The following is a 23,928-nucleotide window of genomic DNA, read 5'->3' as shown; positions in this document are numbered from 1 at the left end:
TTATCCAGAAAGCTCCAAATTACAGAAAGGCCGTCTCCCAAATTTAAAAAAAAGTATTTCCTTTTTCTTTGTAATAATAAAACAGTAGCTTGTACTTGAACCAAACTAAAATATAAATACTCCTTATTGGGATCAAAATCAGCCTATTTGGGTTTATATAATGTTTACATGATTTTCTAGTAGATTTAAGGTATAAAGATCCAAATTACAGAAATATCCATTGTCCAGAAAGCCCCATACCAGTAGGTGCAATTTGCTATAAAGAACAACCCTTTTGTCTCCATACTGGAGGAACTTCAGTAATTGTTGTTTTTTGACAACATAGCAGTGATCCCCAACCCGTAGCTCATGAGCAACATGTTGCTCTCCAACCCCCTGTTTGTTGCTCCCAGTGGCCTCAAAGCAGAAACTTATTTTTGAATTCCAGGCTTGGAGGCAAGTTTTGGTTGTATAAAAACCAGGTGCAAAGCCAAACAGAGCCTCAATGTAGGTTGACAATCCACATAGGGGCTACTAAATGGCCAATCACAGCCCTTATTTGGCATCCCAAGAAAATTTTTCATGCTGTTGTTGCTCTCCAACTCCTTTTACTTCTGAATGTTGCTCACCGGTTCAAAAAGTTGGTGATCCTTGACAAAGCACATACAGCATGAAAGAATGAAGCAACCAAGATGCTTTTCAAAATACCTCAAGGATGACAGTTCTTGAGAAGGGTTTTAAAATAATTTGAAGGAAGTGAATACTTCTTTAATCACAGTAACATTGAAGGTGTGTTTTGATACAAAGTCTTTCCAAGAGAGGAGAGTTCAAGAAGAAAATTAAACAGAACATTCACTATTAAACTAAAGAGTACATGGTAGATTGACCAATTTGGTCAACTATGGTCAAATGTGGTAAATCATTATGTCCCCTTATCAAAGCAGGCTTCTATGGCGGAATCTTAAATTAAAAGTCCAGAATAAATAGCACTTTGTCTTATTTGGAATTTTCTTTACAAGAACATCCTTTAATCCTTGTTCCCGGGCTATGAATAAATGCAGGGTATTGCTAGATGTCTGAGACTTGTGCAGCTGCCAACTGTACAATTCTCCGTCGATGCCCTCTACCTTAAAGCAGAAGGAAAGCTACCAAGGCATTTTATTGCCAATAGATTAGCAGCAACAGTGCAAGCTAGAACACCATTTTTATTCTTTAGAATGCTTTTCCATACCTGAGTAAACAGCTCTAGACACTGCCTCTGCTTGTTTAGCATAGCAGCTGCCATGTTAGCTTGTTGTGACATCACTTCCTGCCTGAGTCTCTCCCTACTTACTGATAGCTCTGAGCTCAGATTACAGCTGGGAGGAGGGAGGGGGAGAGGAGCAAACTGAGCATGCCCTAGCCCAAGCCCTGGAGGTTTAATCTGGAAACAGGAAGTCTGATACAGAAGCCCATGTGTACACAATAGAAGGAAAGAAATGTGTTCTTTCTGATAAAGCTTACTTAGTTTTAACCTTTCCTTCTCCTTTGAATGTCTTAGAACACAAAAGGCAGAACAGCAAGACAATGGAAGGAGAAAAGGAGCCTGTATATATGCATGACAAAGGAAGGCACTAAGTACAGGGCTCAAACAAGCTGTGCTCTCCTTCACCTTTTGCTACCCTTAACCCTGCAATGTTTGTGCTCACATACATAATGTATAATGTCTCTTTGAGGATGAGGGACCAGAACAACCGTTTTCAGCCACTGAAATCAATGGTAATATTGATATCCTTGTTATAATTAAATAAACAATTTATGAAAGCATGATTTGCTTTAAGTGTCAAAAAACACACCCCCCAAACCTAAATCAGTTGTTTTTAGCAATCTTGCAAAGAACATTAAAAACTCATTACAATATAACATCTTTGTATAATTTTTACTACATTTAAATAACTTTGTTGTATCTGCTTGTCAAAATCCTTCACCGGGTTTTACTGTAACAATGGAAAATATACTACACATCTTTTCAATATACCATTATATTTCTACTGGTGTTTATTATTCCCGGCAATAAATATAAAATATAGAAAATACAGAAAATATAGAAATATAAATGATGATTTGCAAACACAAAGAAACAGAAGTGGTTAATATGATAGCTATCATGATCAATACTGACATACAACTTTGTTCTCATATTTGATTGATATGTTTTCTCATTAAAAATAATGTCAATTGTAAGTTCAAAACTTTGCCTATTAATACACCTCTAATTGATACTATCAGTTGCCAGATCTCACTATGGATTCAATCAATTCCGCACAAACCCTGTTCGTTATTGACTTTTGTATTGGACGAAAGTGTTTAGAGCTTTCTCTGCCTTCACATCAATGCCCAAAACAAGCTGGAAACACAGAGGTATTAGGCCTTTTAATTTTGACTTCCTGTGGCATTTCTAACAAGAAGACACTATTTTTGGAGGCTGTTCTTTGTAGCTCAGCCCCTGGGGCAATGAGTTATGAGACTTCGATAGATGCACTTAAGACCAAATGTCAGAATCTTTGCTCCTGTAGACACCATGGCTCCACTTGCATTTACAAACTTTAAGTGGCACTTGATATAGGCATGGAAAAAACCATATCCTGCATTTGGGTGTTCAATATTGTCCTCTGTGGTAGAAAAAATATGCATCAGAATTTGTTGTGTTTGGTAACACATTGATTTTTTTCTATCCTATTTTTCTTTTTTTATTATTTGCAGATGAACACAACATTATTTTTTGTAACTTATAGCTTTAATTTGTTTACGGTGTCATTTCATCAATTTCAACTTTTATTTTTTGGTATTTTGCCCCTCAAATTAAAGTTAAAATGAAAAAAGATAGCTACATATATACAGTAGATAAATAGATAGAGAGAAAGATAGATAGATGGATAAATTATTCTTAACTGATAATATTTCTTTGTTGAATTTGTTATTTTTAAAATGTTTTAATTATGTTTATTATCACATTAATAATGTGTTGAATGTATTTGTTTATCTGCAGTTTATCTGTAAGTTCCCTTAATTCTCTTGTCTTAGCAGGTAGAGTTCTCTGTAGCAGAACAGTTTCAGTATTTCTAAGAAATATAAAAGCTTCATTCTAGTATAAGCATATGGGTTTGTACACTTTTCAGTCTTTTATCAAATGAACAATATTTGATAGCACTCAGTAGTGTTTTTAGCATAGAGGATAGCACTTTAGTGTTATGAGACAACCTCTCAACTTGGCCAGTCTTTCTTATTACTGAGATGTTTGATACCTTTATTTAGCTCAGTCTCTCCTCTCTGGACTTTTTCTATTTCAATAAAAATTGCCCAGTATATTCTGGAAGGGGGCTTATATGTGGTTTGTAAAGGGGAAAAATAACCTTCCCACCAGGGCTGGAACTAGGGGTAGGTAGAAGAGGCATGTGCCTAGGGCGCAAAGGTAGAGGGGCGCCAGGCACGTACCTCTTCCGACGCCTTCCCCTAATTCCAGAAGCTGTGGTAGTAGTCTTTCCCTTATGTGAGCGTGTGCTTTCTGTGTGCATGCGCACCCGCGCGTCCTCTGTGAATGTGCACCCGCACATCCTCTGGGCATGCGCACATCCTATGCGCATGCGCACCCGCGCATCCTATGCGCGTGCACACCCACACATTTACACCCACGTGTCCTATGCGCATGTGCACCCACGCGTCCTCTGCGCATGCGCAAACAGGGGGAGCGAAGTAGTCGGCCGGTTAGCCGAGTGCACCCAGCCGACTTGGTCCGGCACTGCTTCCTACCATATATCCTTCTCCATCAAAGATTCATCTATCTTAATCCCATCTTCATAATCTTCAGTTTCTTGACATTGAGGGGGTTATTTATTAAGGTTTGAATTATGTTTTCCACAGAAATCTGAGTTTTCGTGGTGATTTTTTGGTTAAAGCTCACATTTTCTGGTTAAAAAAACCCTCAAAATTTTCGTTATTTTTTAAAAATGTTTTTTTTTAACTTTTCTAGATTTATTTTACCCACGACCCTGGAATTAGCTTGAATCCGAAAATACAACATCTAAAACATGTCGAGGTCATGTAGGAGTCAATGACAGAGGTTCTTTGAACCATCTGAAAATGTTAGTAGCCTGCATGATGTTCAAGTTTTTTTTGAAGGGTTTTGCCCAAAAACTCGAATGATTCAATCAATTTGAGTTTTCAGGTTGCGGGACTCAAATTTGCAGAATCAGGTTTTTCACATTCTAGTTTTTTCTTAAATAAGATCCCATTTGAGTTTTGAGTTCATTCAAGGTAAAAAAAATAACACTCAACCTTTGATAAATAACCCCCTGAATCTCATGTACCGCTTTGCTGGCCAAATAGGCGTTCAGAAATGATAACACATCCTGGATGGATTCAACTGTTCTGCACAATCTTGTGTTATCAGCACAATGTCAAACTTACAGGCCTATAATTGCCCGGTAGGGACCAAAGGTTTTTTAAGTATTTATTTTGCTCTTCCTTTCTCATCTTTTTTTCTACAGGTTCCATACTAGATACAAACCTTAAAAACAGCGCCCAAGTACTGCATCTTACAAACTGAAAAGAAGGATGGTTGTAACAACAGTAGCTGATTAGGCCAAGAAGGTGTATTTTTCAATAATATAGACAACTGTATTGTTGCCAGGGCTTAAACATCATAACAACTAGTCTGCAGTCAGAATGTTTATTAATTCACCGAAAGTCTTATAGTCTGTCTGTTTTATGGTTGCTGAGCTCAATATTGAGCTGGAAGGTCTATAAATCAAAAACCTTACAAACTAAAAAGCTAACAATGAGACATTAAGGACGGTCTGTAGCCATTCAGGTCCCAAAATCTAGAATTGACTTTTAGGGTCTGATTAAATTTGAGTAAGGGTTACAGTAACCCTAAACTTGTAAAGGTATTCAAATAGTCCAAAAGGGAGTTGTTGAAATTACAATTAGGGGCAAATTCATCAAGGGTCGAATAGCGAGGGTTAATTAACCCTCAATATTCGACTGGGAATGAAAATCCTTCGACTACGAATATCGAAGTCGAAGGATTTTGCGCAAATACTGCGATCGAACGATCAAAGGAATAATCGTTCGATAGAACGATTAAATCCTTCGGATCGAACGATTCGAAGGATTTAAATCCAACGATCGAAGGATTATCCTTCGACCAAAAAAACTTAGCCAAGCCTATGGGGACCTTCCCCATAGGCTAACATTGGGTTTGGTAGCTTTTAGGTGGCGAACTAGGGGGTCGAAGTTTTTTCTTAAAGAGGCAGTACTTCTACTATCGAATGGTCGAATAGTCAAACGATTTTTAGTTCGAATCATTCGAAGTCGAAGTAGCCCATTCGATGGTCGAAGTAGCCAAAAAAACACTTTGAAATTTGAAGTTTTTTTACTTCGAATCCTTCACTGAATTGGCCCCTTAGTAATTGGCTAATAAAAAGGAGAAAGGAACTTAGGATCCAATATGAATAGCCCCAGTTTAAAGGTAAACTGCATTTAAAGACAAAATAAAACCCAAAATAAAAATTTGCTGAATAAAAGAAAAACATAATTCTTAGCACCTTTCCACTAAACATTTATTAAACATTTTCATTGCTTTTAAAAGGTATTTTTAGAATAATTGCTATTAAAAGCAGCATTTGCTTAACTCCTAGTTGTTAGTTTTTAAACAAATGTTGCAAAAGTCTTATAAATATGGATACCCCAATAACAAGTGTTCCAAACAAGTAATTATAAAAGTATGTTATGAGTAAGTGCCCCATTAGACATGAAACACATTATGCTATGTCCTCATAATATTCTGTTTTAACTTATATAACTTCTTATTTGAAACACTTTTCTTGGAGTATCCTTATTTTTGGTATTTAACTGAGGGTTACCGTAGCCTTAAACACCATTGTTTAAATTATAGCTGTATGATTATTATCAAGTGAAAGTGAAAATATTACAGTCATATGTAAAAGTTTGGGAACCCCTCTGTAAGGAGCGCTCGCTGGTGCTCCTCATTCCTTTTTCATCACCGGCAAGATGACCCAGGAACATCTGAGTACTCGGGTGTTTTCTGAACAAAGAGTTTTTTGGGTTTTTTTTTTTTGTTTTTATTTTAATTTTAAACATTTACAAAAGAAAAAAGATTTTTAGTGAAGCAGTATTCAGTTGTATGAAATTGAATCAAATTTGGGTACCCTTGTAATTTTGCTGATTTGAATGCTCAATACTGATTACTGGAAACACCAAATTGGTTGGATTATCTCATTAAGCCTTGAACTTCATAGGCAGGTGTGTCCATTCACATTCATAAGAAAATAAAAAGATATTTAAGGTGGCCAATTGCAAGTTGTGCTTCTGTTAGACTGTCCCCTGAAGAGTGACAACATGGGATCCTCAAAACAACTCTCAAAAGATCTGAAAACAAAAATTGTTCATTATCATAGTTTAGGGGAAGGCTACAAAAAGCTATCTCAGTTGTTTAAACTGTCAGTTTCAACTGTAAGGAATGTAATCAGGAAATGGAAGGCCACAGACACAATTGCTGTAAAACCCAGGTCTGGCAGGCCAAGAAAAATACAGGAGCGGCATATGCAGAGGATTGTGAGAATGGTTACAGACAACCCAAAGATCACCTCCAAAGACCTGCAAGAACATCTTGCTGCAGATGGTGAATCTGTACATCGTTCTACAATTCAGCGCAATTTGCACAAAGAACATCTGTATGGCAGGATTATGAGAAAGAAGCCCTATCTGCACTCGCCACAAACAGAGTCACTTGTATGCAAAAGCTCATTTAGACAAGCCACAGTCATTTTGGAACAAAGTGCTTTGGACTGATGAGACAAAAATTGAGTTATGTGGTCATAACAAAAAACGATTTGCATGGGGGAAGAAGAACACCGCATTCCAAGAAAAAAACCTGCTACCTACTGTCAAATTTGGTAGAGGTTCCATCATGCTGTGGGGCTGTGTGACTAGTTCAGGGACTGGGGCCCTCGTTAAAGTCGAGGGTCGGATGAATTCAACCCAGAATTCAGAATAATGTTCAAGCATCAGTCATAAAGTTAAAGTTATGCAGGGGTTGGATATTCCAACAAGACAATGACCCTAAACACACTTGTAAATCTATAAAGGCATTTATGCAGAGGGAGACGTACAATATTCTGGAATGGCCATCACTGTCCCCCGACTTGAATATGGGATGATATGAAGCAGGCTGTCCATGCTCGGCAGCCATCAAATTTAACTGAACTGTTTTATTTTATTTTATGTTATTCTATTATGTTTTTTTTTTTTCTCTGTTGTCTCCTCTTTCTCTGTTTTTCATTGTGTAACATGCTTACGATGGTACTCGTTGCCTTTGTCATGTGCAATATCACCTGCCTATACACTCTCAGTATGTACATTTTGACTCTTGCTGTTTCACAATAAACTTGCAAGTTATAAAAAAAATTTAACTGAACTGGAGAGATTTTATTTGGTTGAATGGTCAAAAATACCTCCATCCAGAATCCAGACACTCATCAAAGGCTATAGGAGGCGTCTAGAGGCTGTTACATTTGCGAAATGAAGCTCAACTAAGTATTGATGTAATATCTCTGTTGGGGTGGCCAAATTTACGCACCTGTCTAATATTTTTATGATGCATATTGCATGTTTTCTGTTAATCCAATAAACTTTATGCTGAAATACTACTGTTTCCATAAGGCGTCATATATTAAAAGGAAGTTGCTACTTTGAAAGCTCAGCTAATGATAAACAAAACTCCAAATAATTAAGAGGGGTTCCCAAACTTTTTCACATGACTGTATTTGCACTCATAATACATTAATCTTTATAAACATACTTACTTTTCTATTATTATGATGCTGGAGTATTATTTACAAAAAGATCAACTTAGAGGGCCCTGCTTACAAGAGCTTTCACTCTAAAAAGGTCACCTACTTTTTTTAGACCCTTTGCCCTTAGTGCTTTGAGCGGAATCCAGGTGAGTGGGAGGTGGGTATCCCTCTCTGATGCAATTGGTGTATGGACATAGAGAACTGGGAAATTGGCAACAGGATAGGAGAGGGGACGAGCCAAGGGAGGGCAGGGACAGATATAAATCCTGTGCTGAGGGTAGGCATGCTAATGCAGGTATCAGATCCATTATCCCGAAACCCATTATCCAGTAAGCTACTAATTACAAAAAAGGCCTTCTCCCATAGACTCCATTATAATCAAATAATCCAAATTTTTAAAAGTGATTTCCCTTTCTCTGTTATAATAAAACAGTACCTTGTACTTGATCCAAACTGAGATACAATTAATCCTTATTTGAAACAAAGCCAGATTATTGGGTTTATTTAATGTTTACATGGTTTTCTAGTAGACTTAAGGTATGAAGATCAGTTATCTGGAAACCCCTAGGTCCCGAGCATTTGGGAGAACAGGTCCCTGAAAAATTTCTGTAAAGCATGGTATAACGTCAGCATTATATAAAGGGTAATATAAATTATTGGTAATAATAACAGTAATGCGTATTTGCTTCCATTATATTAATGTGTGAGTGTAACCAGTTAACTTTGAACTCATTATGCCTTGTACCACGCAGTGACCCCAACGTGAATGACATATTTCTCTCTTATGCTAACTCTCCCTGCCCTTTACCCTTGTATTTCTCAAATGTTCATTTTTTCATGCTCTCCAAGTCTCCATTTCTGTGAATATTGCTAATATGTATTTTTTTTTAATGTCAGTGAACACATCAGTAGCAACAGTAAAATATATAATTAGTAATTAAAATGGGTAATTATTCCATGCACATCCCATAAGTAAGATATAGAAATAAGCATTTTTTTCACATCTTACTAATTGTAATGTTTTAGAAAAAACAGGGGATAATTAAATAAAACAAAGAATATTCCTTGCAGCTGATGCGAGTCAGATTTATGCAATGTGTTTATTTTTAATTCTGACGGTATTCTTCTCCGTGTGTTTGCCATTTCTCGACACTTAAGTAACATGGTGATTCAGTGATGAAAAGGGGGACCCGCAGGCAATCATGAAGAAAAAAAAAATAGAAAAAAAAGAGTCAAAAATCCGTTAAGACATCTCTCTGTAGGGTGTACTTTGCTGAAGCTGCTGTCATACTGTGTCCAAGTTTCAGAATTTGTCTGAGTTTTCAGCCGCCAGATTTAAGTTAATCCTGGTGAAACAGCAATTCTTGTAGCATCTTAGAGATAATTAAATAGTATAGAGCTCTGCGTGTGTGAGTACATAGCAGATCAATAACCATGCAACGAATCCCTTCTTAAAGATCGGCAGCTCTTAATGTCAGGTGAGAATGTCTCTTTTCTCACAGCTAGGTAATTGGGGGAAAAACTAGCGGGAGAACAAACCACACGGGCTTTGCAGAAAGAAAACAATCTCAGGAAAATAAAATGGGATTCTCCTTATATAAATGTGAGGCTGTTTATGAACATTCTTTTTATTTGCCTTTCAGATACAAAACCAGACTGTCTTGCATGTTATTGTGTGTGAAGGAGACTTTGACTGCTTGTTGTAGAGTCGATCAGATGTCAGAAGGAAGATAAATATTTAAAGGCAAAAACATTATCTTTAATATGTATTTGGGGAGTTCTTGTGTGTATGGGGGTATAAGGTATGTGCAACTTATAAAAGAATTTTAATTTTATAACAAGAAGGCTACTTAAATCCTCTTTGCATTCTCTTTTACTATGTTGTACATACGGGGTTGGCAGAGAATGAGTTCCTTTTCATAAACCAATAAAAAAAATCTATCTATTTTTTTAGCTATTAAAAAAGTCACCCTCCTGAACAAGCCGTTTTGTATTCTTTGATTATTTATGCTTCTCCCACCCTTTCAGCTCTACACAAATTTCCTGAAACATTGGGACAGAGGGACAAGCAAACTATCATGGTTTTCTTATTCCTACATTATTTGGCAATAAAATTTAAAAGTAAAGCATACAAAAAGAAGTTTGGAGGCAAGAAGGAGTGGGCTCTGCATCAAATGTGCGGGCCAGGCCGAAACCCACGGCTCACTGCAGGGCGGGCGCAAGTCTATAAATAGAGGGGATGGAGCGGGCCCAGGTTAGAGTTGGAGGGTACAGGGGCAGAGTGGGGTGGGTCAAGAAAAACTCTACCCGCACATCACTGACTTAGACCTCCTGTAACCTGTGTGGAACTAGTGATTGGATGGTTTGGATGGGCTGGCAGATATTACTTCAGCTCACTGCTTCTCCAGTTCTTCTGCAACAGACCCTGTTGTTTCTTGTAATATAGGTATGGGTCTTTCTATCCAGAATATTCGGGACCTGGGGTCTTCTGTTTAAGAGATCTTTCTGTAATTTTGATCTCCATACTTTATGTCTACTAAAATATCATTTAAACATTAAGGGGGTTATTTATCAAAGGTCAAATTGTTTTTTCACAAAAAAAATTGGAGTTTTCGAGGGTAATTTTTAGACAAAAATAAATTTTTTGGGTTAAAAAAACTAAAATTAAAAAAACTCTTATTTCCGATTTTTTATACCCCGAAGCTGGAAATAGCTTGAATACTAATATACACCATCTTAAACCTGTAGAGGTCACGTAGAAGTCAATGGCAGAGGTCCCTTAAACAATTGGAAGATGTTTGTAGCCTTCATGATGTTTGAGTTATTTTCAGTGGGTTTCACTCGAAAACTTGATCAATTCAAGCAATTTTAGTTTTCGGGTTTCTCAACGCAAATTCACTGATTCAAGTTTTTTTACATTCAAGTTTTTTCTTAAATTAGAAACCAATCGACTTGTGAGTTCATTCCAGGTTTAAAAAAGCTCACAAAGCTCTAAAACTTGACCTTTGATAAATAACCCTCTAAATAAATTCAATAACATTTGTTTGCCTCTAATAAGGATTAATTACGTATATTTTAGTTAGGATTGTGTACAAGATACTGTTTTATTATTAGAAAGAAAACTTAAACGATTCCTAAAAGTTTGAATTAGTTGTTTAAAATTGGCTAAATGGGAGATGGCCTTCCCATAATACAAAGCTTTCTGAATAACAGGTCACATTAACATACAACATAGCTAAATGGGATGAATGAGGAGCTGACATGTCATGGGATCCTATAGACTTTCGATAACCCGCCCTTGCATTCATCATATCATTTAAACATTACATTGATAAATATAACACAAACACACATCAAATATACAAAATCAAACCTATCCTAACTTTTCCTTGCTAATAGCCAAAAAGGAAAAATTTATGTTATCTTCAAAGAATGAAAACAATGTCAATATTAAATATTGATGCATTCTAATAAATTAATTGAATAATGAAAAACATAGTGACTATAAGAGGCAAAAATGTAATTGCCTGGAACAGACTGGCATACTCTTACTTGCCAGCTATTTTGAGTTAAGCTACACAATACTTTTTCCCTGTCTGCTACAAACACTAAAACAGTGGATTTCCAACTTACTCCTTATGGGTTCTTCAGGGTTCTTTTTCATGACTGTGTCGCCTGCTCTCCCACATGAAGGGTCAGTCTGATAAAAGGGAACCCCCCCTTTTAGGCCAATTCAAAAAGTCATGCACCTGCTGCTGCAATAATCAAGCAGCTACCCTAACTGTGTAGTCAGTAAACTAGCAATGACTTTCCTCCATAAACTCCCTGGACCCAGAAATCAGCTTTTCTATAAGATGAAAAAGGAAACAAACAAACAAACTCTCTGGAGTTGAAAACATAAAAGCTAGTATACTTGGAAATTTACACATGTTTTTTTTACATATTTGAATAGATGGTGCTGGAGTTGTGTATCATAGAAGCGAACAAACTAAAAGATAAATTAAAGTGGTTGGATAAGTATTTCCACCTCCATTAAACTCTCACAATTAAATATGAAGTGGCAGTGGCCTTTCACACCATTGTTGAATAAATGCTAAAACTCAATGACAAGCTTTGAACTGTTTCCTTTCTTTTTATACAGTACAGTGGAAGCACCCATCAAATTAACTCTATCATAAAAAATAATTGTGTGGGGTTCATCACTGATGCTAGGATAGTGGCTCACAGCAAGTTTAAACACTAGAAGAGGAGGCGGATTTATCAAAATTTCAATTTGTGCTTTGTGCAGTTTTAGAGATTTTTTTTCTTCTTTGGATAAACTCACAATTTAAAAACACACATAAAATCCAAATATAAAAAGCAAAATAGAATAAAACAATGAAACAATAAGGGGCACATTTACAAAGCTCGAGTGAAGGATTCTAATAAAAAAAACTTCGAATTTCGAAGTGTTTTTTTGGCTACTTCGACCATCGAATGGGCTAGTTCGACCTTCGACTACGACTTCGACTTTGAATCGAACGATTCGAACTAAAAATCGTTCGACTATTCGATCGTTCGATAATCGAAGTACTGTCTCTTTAAGAAAAACTTCGACCCCCTAGTTCGGCAGCTAAAAGCTACCGAACTCAATGTTAGCCTATGGGGAAGGTCCCCATAGGCTTGCCTATGTTTTTTGGATCGAAGGATATTCGTTCGATCGATGAATTAAAATCCTTCGAATCGTTCGATTCGAAGGATTTAATCGTTCGATCGATCGAATAATCGTTCGATCGTTCGATCGAAGTATTAGCGCTAAATCGTTCGACTTCGATATTCGAAGTCGAACGATTTTAGTTCCTGGTCGAATATCGAGGGTTAATTAACCCTCGATATTCGACCCTTAGTAAATGTGCCCCTAAGAGTACCTCAAAATCATATTTTATTGATTTTTTTCAAGAAAACTGAATTGAATACATAGTTAACATTTTTGGCTACGACAACTCCCATTGATTTCTATATGACCTCACAAGCTTTCAGATGCCAAAGTTTTACTTTATAGTTTTTCATGTTTTGTTTTTTTTTGTTGTTTGATTAATACATATTGGAGATTTATGTTTTTAAAACCATTATTTAAAATCATGACTTTTTAATTTGAATTTGAAAAAAAATATGAATGTTGATAAATATCTCCCTTAATGTCCATGCCTGGCACTGGGGCAAGAATACTTAAATTCTAATCTTCTATGCTCGTATTTTCATTAACACTAACTTAACAATAAATTTTAATGGGTACAGTGACTCAAAAATGATGCTGCTCATGCAAATCAGGGCTAAATAGTAACTATGCTCCATACATTTCCACTGCCAGGCAAAAGCTTCTACTGCTGATATTCTCTTAATAACATAGATTTTAAAGTTTTTTTTTTTTTTTACAAAACATAGATTTTCCAGATATATTTTTCCAATGAAGATAAGTTTCTTATAGCTTGATGAATTATAAGACTACCTACTTACACCCTATGTTTTCAGTTATGAGAAATATGAATTTGATGTAAGCCTAGTCCACTGGGCTTTCTGATTACCTATCTGCCTTGCAGAAAAGGAAGCGCTGATTAAGCGAGGCACGTTCATAAGCACCTTCATTCTGATTGACTGGGATTGACCCCTCTCTCTGTAGATTTGAGAAGTCTGCAACATAATTACTAATACCCTAACATGTAACTAGCCATTGCTGTGATTAGCAGCTGCCACTGCTTTATCACAAACCCCGAGCTGTCAACAATATCTGTATATGCAGCTTTCATTTTACCCCGGGCAATATGATCATTGTTCCAAGAAGTCTTCACATTAAATAAAATAAAAACACTAACAATTCTTGCCTCTGGAAACTAACAGAAAGCTTACAAATCTTCACCGTGGGTGATAAACGAGTGAATGCAGGTAATGTGCTCAGACGCTCAACACAACATGATTCTTAACCAATTCAGAGACAAAACTTTGCTTGATTTCTTTATCCGTATTTTATTTTATACTAATTAAATTCTGATAAATCAACAAATTAACCACCAATGTCAGATTATATTTTTAGCAATAATAATTTTATTGTTGTTAAAAGGATAAGGGTGGAATGCAGAAACAAACTCTCAGCCAATTATAACTCAGGTTAAAATTCACAAAACCTGAGGGGCTTATTTATCAGTGCTCAAATTTGTGATTTAAAATTTCACTAAACTCACTAATTAAAATTAAAGTTTGAGTTTTAGAGATGAAGCTAAAAAAAACCCCAAATGTAAAAATTAGGCATCCAAAAGCATGTGAATTCATGTAGACCTCAATGGGAGATGTTCACCATGTTTTTTCTTTGACTGATTTAACTGAGGCTGATTTATCAGTGTCAGAATTTAATTCAAGTTTTCTTGTGCTAAACTTACTAATTAAAATTAAAGTTCAGAAACCTAAAATTTTAGAGATTAATCTCAAAACAAATAAAAAAACCTCAAATGTAAAAATTAGGCATCTAAAAGCTGACAAATTCATGTAGAAGGCAATATTTTTTGGATTTTTTTCAGTTGGTAGACCCATTTTAAATGATTAGTAGATTGAGTTTATTTCCATCAGTAAGCACACATTCAAGTTTGGGAAGTTTTTGAGCTTATTTGAATTAAAAAAAAACTCTATAATTCATAAATTCGATCTTTGACAAATGAGCCTTTACATCTAGAAGTGCAAACACACTTCTGATGGTTTATTTTCACTAAGGTATGCTACCAATATTTTATTGCTTAATAGAGTTAAATACATTGGTGATAGTTTAGCATCAATTAAACAGAAGACTTAGAGCTCAAACATGAAGGTTCATCGCACCCTATGTTTTAGTCCCTAGACTTTAATGCATTGAGGAATATAGAAATGCCATATATATAATAGCAAAGGAGGTCTATTTAGGTAAAATATATAGACTCATGGAGCTTTTAGTACTAGTTCTATGTCACCATAAATAGGAAAACCTTCAAGGTTATGGCATACTGGGTGTATAAGGGTTCTCCACTGTTTATAACATACTTTCTAAAATCTATTGTTTGGTTGTATATATATATATATATATATATATATATATATATATATATATACAGTATATATATGAACACACATGCCTCTTTCTGTTATTGTATACCTATATGTCTTACTGAACAATTACAGAAATATGAAAGGAACCCTTGCTTCTAACTAAGGTATATTTTCACTTTAAGAAAAGACAACGTTGTCAACAAGAAATAGATAACAGTGCCTGGCGGTAATGGCCAGCAACATTTTGCTTTCATAAAAATGGATCTAGCTCAAGGTAAGAAAGTTTAATTTTGTTTTTTATTACTGTGGGAATACAATTTCCAGAAACCGAGGTGTAAATCTGCCTTTACAGGAGCGCTACAGGGGTCAGAAAGTGACCCCTATGGATGTCATTCCGCCCTGTTTATTTTTCTGGTAGGCTAAGATGAAGTCTCATGATTCTCAAGAGAGGTGAGTGCATTCTGATACTCTTAATGGATAAGGTTGACTGTTTGCCCCTTGAGTCTATAGAGCGTGACTGTCCCATCAAGTAAAGCATGAGACTGCTTTCTGCCTTGCACACTTGGATGCGTAAGCACACTTCCAATGACAGTCACAGGTGTTCATTTTCTGACAACCCCTCCCCCAAAGTGGCTGTTTGGGTTACCAAGGGGCTCCACTGCAATGTCTCTTGCCGTTTAATATCTAGTTCAGTTTTGGACATCAACATTAACCTAAAAGTTTTTTGTAAATAAAAAAAAGTTTATAGGCAGTTAAAAGGAAACTACAGTTGCTAACTAGGTATTGTTTTGGAATGGCTAACATTTTTGCTGCTTCCTTACTTAAAATGGGGTTAAAAACAACAATGACTATATGATTCAAAACATATAATGTTTTCTTGTCTTGCAGACAATACTAGATGATAGCTCTTAAAGTATGATGATGAACTTAAAGTTTCTTCAATGGAACATTTTTGTCTAACCCCCACCCACCCATTGACATAGTAATAGAGATGAACATAACATGTGGTTTGCAGATCCTTAAAAATTACTAGTATTCTTATTTTATGAATGTTTTGGTTAAAACAAACTATTTCTAGAATGTTATCAAATAACCTGATAAAAGGTAAAATCGAATCAAGGTATGGTAACATACACAGTGAGTAAAATTATGATTTTGTACATACAAAAGGTGCCTACATGTAGTCTGAAATGTTGATTTTTTATGCAGTTGGGAATCATTACATTTATATGATACAGGAGAGGTCTTCTTTCGGATGTGGTCCAATAATATTTAATTGTTTGCTGTTGAGTAATGAATTTTTTTTAAAAAAGAATAAAGGGCAATCTGGCCCACCCCACTTCATTTTGTTTGCCTTATAGATTGTAAGCTTCTTGAGACAGGGACCTCATCCCAACTGTGTCTAAGCTTTTTTTAGCATTGATTGATATATTCTTACTGTATAACCGTGTTTGTGTTCAAACCCTGTAAAGCACTGCGTACATTGTGGCACTATATTAATTAATACATACAAATAAGCTTTTTTAGAAATGTTGGCAAGCTATACATTTTTAATTGACTAAAAACCAAGGTTTCAAAAGTGCAAATCTTCATGAGTTGCTGCAGGAATATTTGACCTGCAATGATAAATTCTTTAACTCTGCAAATATTTTTAGTTTGCTTCCTCTAAGAAGGATCCCAAAAAGAAATGGAATTCAGGAATTTCAGTTTAGATCCACGATGGTCTGCAAAAATGAGAAAAAACTTGATATCCATACCTATTACCTAAATTCATCATGTCATTAAATTGGAGGAAATTAAACCATAAGTATTGAAGGCTAAACCTGAAATAATTACCTATGTACTGTTAGAAGGTTCAGCCAGTTGTAGCTAAAACCATTATATATCTAGATGAGTTCATGATACATATAACAGATGATATGTGGGCTAGGGATGTCGCGGACTGTTCTGCGGCGAACTTGTTCGCGCGAACATCGGCTGTTCGCGTCCGCCGCAAGTTCGCGAACGTCGCGCGACGTTCGCCAATAGGCGTTCGCGTCAAAATCGTTCGACCATTCAAAAAAATCGTTCGACCGTTCGATCGAACGATTAAAATCCTTCGATCGTTCGAATCGAACGATTTTCGGATGTTCGAAGTTCGCGAACTGTTCGCGAACTGTTCACGAACTGTTCGCATTTTTTGCCGGTGTTCGCGAACGGCGTTCGCGAACACATTATCGGCGGTTCGCTACATCCCTAATGTGGGCCTATGGAAATGCAGCAGGTGAAATTGAGAGGAAGAGGATGGGGAGTGGAACCCACAATGCCATGCTAGGCAGGAATGAAACCAGGGCATGTAGAGAAAAGAAAAACAAGCAGATGGTTTGTAACAGAAGGAGAAGAAGACATTGTGTAGGATTGAGATGTACTGTATATACAATGTAAGACTGTTGAGTATAGTAATGGTAGAAATTAAAGAGAAGATAGAAGGCACAAAAGAGAAGATAGAGAAAAGGAAGTGGGGAAGCTCCTATTCTTCATGTGCCATCAAATCTTATAAACTGCCTCTCATGCATTCCATGTTCAAACAGTATTCCTCATTGGACAGCCAACATATTGCCTCATTGCTAGTGCAAATTCAAAGAGTTGAATTCAAAAATCTATGTTGTGTACTGACTGAAAAAATATTGTCTGTAGCCAGCCATAATGCTATGGTCCAGGGAAAACCAAATCTGTTCTATTGTTGGAAGAACTGACTGTGACCAAAAACCTCCCAAGCTCTCATGAAAGTATATATATTATGGTCAGTGCTTTTTACACAATTTTTAAGCTGAGCAAACAGGAACAAATCCTTCATGGCACAGGCTACAACACTAAATGAATGGACCGTTGCCTGGTATTGTCCCACAAGAATGTGGCTACATCAGGCTAATTTGATCAGTTGGCCCTTAGTAAAGAGGTGAGTGTTAGATGTAATCAGTTCAACATGTGCTACAGGTCATAGACTGTAGAGCGGGGTTAATTTACCAACACTGTGGGAAAACCTGGACCTGTGCAGTAATACATAGCAACCAATTAGTGATAAGCAATTTCCAACAAGCTATAGGTAGAACAATGAATGCCAAAATTATATTGGTTGATGAGGGTCACTGTCCAGGTGTAAATTTGCACAATAAATTGTGAGTAAACAAAACTTTATATACTATTGCTGGACTGATTGCACTGTGGAGATAGAGGTGGGATTGAGCTGGCTATGATTGTTTGTGCTGTGCAACCTGTCTGGACAGACAGGTAAATGTTTGAATTTCCATGAAGAAACCACCTCTGTGTTAATATACGGTAACATACAAACATCTTCAGTTAATTCCAGTGAAAGGTTACTACCATAAATTGCTCAAGCCTAAAAAGGTTAATTCAGAACTTGGTGATAGCAGTATCTCAATGAAGTAGTCTAACTAGTGCTGCCTGGCCTGGGAATCTGAGACTCCAACCAATGAGCTTCATCCTTTGTGAGCTATTTTACAGCTATAAAACTAGTTATAGATGGTTTGAAACAGTGAACGGGGACAACATCTCTATGCAATCATTTTGTGATTTAGTTACAATAGGCTAAAATAGGCTTCCCCCTCTTAATTCATTTGGTTTGATATACACACTCTGTTACCCTTGTACCCTTGTATCCTTACAAGATAAACCCATTATAATCACAGTGATATTGTAAGCTTTAGTTTAGTAATGTTGAATGTGTATTTTTACACTGAGGGATCTACCTTACAGGTGTTTATTTTCCTTTGTTACAGTGAGCATTGGACTTAGCATTCTCAGCATCTCCCAGTTTTTATTTTTCCTTTTACCTTTGGAGCAGTACCTTTTTGTTGCCTTATCTGGATACCCATATCCAGAAAGCTCTGAATTATAGAAAGGTAATCTCCTATAGAGTCCATTATAAGCAAATAATTTTAATTTTTCAGGGAATCTTTTGGTCTGTAATAATAATATTGCACCTTGTACTTGATTGTAATTAAGATGAACAAATCCATATGGGTGGCTAAACAATCCTATTGGGTTTATGTAACGTGTATGTGATTTTTTGCAGACATAAGGTATGGTGATCCAAATTAAAGACATATCCCTTATCTGGAAAACCCCAGGTCGCAAGCATTCTGGATAATAGATCCTAAACGTTTATTATTCAACCTTTAAATGCAGGTGCTCATAGATAGGACTTTTGGCCCAGTTGGTAGTGATTATAATTTGTTCACTTTTGAGTTAACTTTTAACATGATGTAGAGAAAACTGGAAATTGTTTTTTTTATTATTATTGGTGTTTGAGTTGTTTTACCTTTTTTTATAGAGGTATATGATCCATCCCTTATCTGGAAACCCATTATCCAGAGAGCTATGGGAAGGCCAGCTCCAATTGAGTCCATTTTAAGCAAATACAGGTAAGGGATTCTTGGAACAGAATTCTTGGAACCTGGGGTTTGGCGGATAAGGGATCTTTCTGTAATTTGGATATTCATACCTTTGGGGGCAGATTTATCAAGGGCCAAATTTCGAAGTAAAAAATACTTAGAAATACTTCGATTTCGAATGTCGAATTCAAACTTTTTTCACCGAATTTGTGTATTCTGCAGTCGAAGTAAAATCGTTTGATCGAACAATTAAATACTTTGAATAGAACGATTCGAATGATTTCATCGTACAATCAAACGATTTAACTTCGACTTCAAAAAACTTAGAAAAATGTTGTAGAAGGTCCTTATAGGTTTCATTTGGCGAAGTATTGAAGTCAAAGTTTTTTTAAAGAGACAGTACTTCGATTATCGAATGGTCAAACATTCAAACTAGTTTACTTCAAATCGAATTCAAAGTAAATTCGAAGTCGTAGTATCCTATTCGATGGTCGAAGTATCCAAAAAATTACTTTGAATTTCGAATTTTTTTACTTTGAAAATTCCCTCGAATTCACTTCGACCCTTGATAAATCTGCCCCCAAGTCTACTAAAAAATAATTTAAAAATTAATTAACAGGCTTCTTTTGCTTCCAATAAGGATTGAATATATCTTAGTTTGGATCAAGTACAAGTTACTGTTTTATTATTACAGAGAAAAAGGAAATAATTTAAACCTGTAGTTATAAACTTTAAAACTGATTTCCTTTTCTCTGTAATAATAACAGTGCCTTGTACTTGATGGTAACTAAGCTGCATATGTCCATATTGGTGACAAAACTTGTTTTTTTTTTTGTTAAAAATTTTTTCTTAGCAGCTATGGTGATCCAATTTACAGAAAGATTATTTATCTAGAATACCCCAGTTCCCGAGCATTCTGGATAAAACATCTTCTATCCTATACCTGTATTGGTTGTTCACTTTTGAGTAAACTTTTAGTATACAGAGTGATATTCCGATACAATTTGCAATTGAATTACATTTTTTATTATTTGTGTTTTTTGAGTTTTTAGCTTCTTAATAGTGATGGGCGAATAAATTCGGCAGGCATGGAATCGCAGCGAATTTTCGTGTTTAAGCTCAGGCAAAAATTTGCTGGCGAAAAAATTAGATGCGCAAAAAAAAAATGTTGTCAAAATGTTACAGACAAAATTATTTTGATGCCCATTGACTTCGATGTGTTTCACAATTTTTCGGTGAAACAAAACGGGACAGATACGCCCATCACTTCTTATTTAGCGGCTCTCTTGTTTCTCCAATTTCAGTAGTCTGGTTGCTAGGGTTCAAATTACCCTAACAACCATGATTAAAATCTTAAAGACCAATAAAGTTGCTAGGAACTTAACTTAAAGGTGATCCACCCCTTTGACACTTATCTATATACAGTAAAGTGCTAACATATTTCTCAGTGCTGTACAATAGAATTACAAGCACTATCATCCTCAGCCTGCTTGGGGCTATCAGTGGTTGATGGATGTTTGTATGACCTGTGTTGTGTTCCTTGTTTAGTCATTTCCCCAGCACTATCACATCAATACTATCAGAGGCCTTCATAATTCACATAGCATTCCATGACTTGTAGGGAAGGGGTTAAAGCTACTGGGGATTTTTATTCCCTGTCAATACATATTAAATATTTCCTTTGAGGTCTGATTGGAAAAAAATATTAATCAGGGCTGATTTTTTTTCAGGGAGATGCTTCGCTTGAAGATGACACCAGCTGTTCTCTCTGACTCCTTTTAGGAAGTCCCCGCAGGATTCCCATACTGCACAGGTCACTGGGGTACTGGGGTGTCATGTCACTTGGGATGCTTCTGCCGCTCCCTGGAGTGGAATGCAGGCAACTTAAAAGCAGACATTGTTATTTATCCATAGCAAATCTCTCCATCATATGAGCCTTGTGAAACAATACCCAGCACGCAGCAGGGAAAGTGTGCTTTTAATTAGTACAGATGAAGATAATTGCCTTTTCTACAGAATTAAATCATTTGTATTTCCTAGCGTGCCGGTAATATTTTTAATAGCAATTCATAACAATAAACAAAAGACATTTAGATTGAGTCGCATGTCATTTACATCCATTCTAGGCCTAAAATCCGAAACTGCAGAAATTATGATGTTGTATAAAACCAATCCAGAAAAAAACAATCGTGCAACTATATTATAGGAGCTAGTCATTCTTTATTATAGTAACAGGCGTTATTAGTAGTGATGGGCGAATAAATTCGCCAGACACAAATTCGCAGCAAATTTTCGTGTTTCACCGCAAGCATTTCAATTCATTTGTGAAACTGCAGCGACAATTCGCCAGCGAAAAATCCGCCCATTGACTTTAATGCATTTGGACCAAATTGTTGCGCATACAAAAATTGTCGCTTGCGTCAAAATTATTTTGACGCCCATTGACTTCAAAGGCTTTGCAAATTTTTAGTTGTTTCGTGAATTTTTCCACGAAGCGAAATGCCACAGATTCGCCCATCACTAATTATTAGTTATAAATAGAATTCAATGAAAGTGCAACTTGGTATATGGTAGAGAGTATAGCACCTGCATTTCACACCTCAATCTGTGGTCCTGCGTCCATGCAGAATAGAACTAAAGATGAAATAATAATAATATGCAAATATATATTGTAATACAGGTACGGGATATGTTATCCAGGAAACCTTTTTTCTCCCATAGACTCCAGTTTAATCAATTAATTTTCGTTTGAATACTATAGCTCCGTCAGGGCTTAACGACATATTAAACCTATCTTGCTTTCTACAGACTAGATGAGGGGCCTGTCATGTTCTCTTGCTCGGCCTCTACATATGCCATGATCCTCTGATTCGGAGTAAGTATGGAAATTTCCCCCTCATTATTACTATTTTGTTTAATTTGTTCGTTTCCTTTTCCCTTCCTTTTCTTTTTTCCCTTTTTTCTTTTTTATCTAGCATATGTGGATGAGAATTTAGCGATCCTTTGGAGAGATTTTGCCAGTCACTTGTTTTGAATAAGAAGTATAATGCTTTATGTTCCCCTAATTTCATGATATATGTTAGTTTCTTTTATTGACGCTAGAGAGGGAGGTTGCACAAATGACTTCTATTATCTTTAATTAATTTGAATAATATATATTTGCTCAGTATTGACTTCATTAATTTGATTTATTATTAAAGTTTTTTTGTATTTGTTAGATTTCAGAATTACAATTGATTGTGATTGTCAATTTTGCGCAACCTCTCCTGAGCGTGCAAAGTAACTACTTTGGGGTGGAACGCATATGCGTCTCAGCTGGATCTCCTAGCGACGCTGAGGTTTCTGTATATGTTCGGCTTACCGGAAGTGATGTCATGGCAACGGTCCGCATTTGCTGATGTTAAAGGATTGGCACACGCTGCATTGGAACGCATGTGCGTTCCACTAAGATACCAGGTGACGCTGCTCTTCCCCCTATGATCAGAGGGGCGGAAGTGACGTCAGACGCCGGATTTCCATCGAGTGGACTCAGCATGGACTATAAAATGTCACAGACAGTAAGGCTCGGTCTGCCTTTTTGATTTTTTATTTTTTTGTGCCCCTGATGAAGACCCTTAAGGTCGAAACGCGTTGGGTTCATTATGATTTGATTTTTGTTTTGTAATTTTTGTATTATTTTTTCTTTTTTGTCTAATAAATTAATTTGGTTTTTCAAAATTAGGTGTGCGATCCATTCCTTTTTCTGTTAAATATTATGGAGACCCTTATGGGGAGTCACCTTTGGATCAGCACCCTGTAGTTTATCCAAAGAGGGTGTGCGCCTTCTTTTCTATATTTTGATGTATGTTACTCCCATTATAGTTGGCAGCACCCCACTCAAATCCACATCGGTTTGATGTGAATGTGAGATTGTTTTTTGATTGATAATTTTCAAATATTTTTCTTTGGCAGCATTTTTCTTTTCTTTTTTAATTTATTTGCGCAAACGTTGCTCTGTCTGTGTGTGTTTTTGTGTTGTATGTCGATGTTTACCAGGGCCCTGGTAATGTGTTGTGTGCTCTAATTCATATAATTTTCGCATATCTATTTGCTTTGCTGTTTATGTATTTATGAACTATTTATTTGTATTTCTGTTTTGGTATTTAATTGAGGGTTATTTTCCGTACAGTATTCATTGATATGTTTGCTCCTTCATGATCTAATATTTTCAATTTTTCCTTATCAAGTTGTATCAAAATATATATATATATATATATATATATATATTTATGTACGTATCATCTATCCTCTATGGAGCATATTGAAACTTTGACAAAGGATATTACGAATAGGGCTGAGACCCTATCATTTACTGATACTCAAATCAATTCTATCCTGTTTAACAGTAGTCCCTTAGAGGCTTTTGGACCGGATAGACCACAGGATCTTACCAAAGATCTAGAGAGGCTTAAAAAGAAGGAGTTGGAACTCCACTCACATGGTGTATCCCTAAGTGAGTATTATAAACAAAAACTTATCCCACGGGGATTTAGAATATCTAATACTCCCACTACGGGTAGAAATGATAAGGATTTCTGTCAAAAATGGTGTGCAATTCTCAATAAAGCCTCTCTGGATCTAATGATTCTTGTGATTGAACATACAAGCAA

This window comes from Xenopus laevis, chromosome 3L (assembly GCF_017654675.1).
Source record: "Xenopus laevis strain J_2021 chromosome 3L, Xenopus_laevis_v10.1, whole genome shotgun sequence".
NCBI lineage: Eukaryota > Metazoa > Chordata > Amphibia > Anura > Pipidae > Xenopus > Xenopus laevis.
This window is presented reverse-complemented; position numbering follows the sequence as displayed.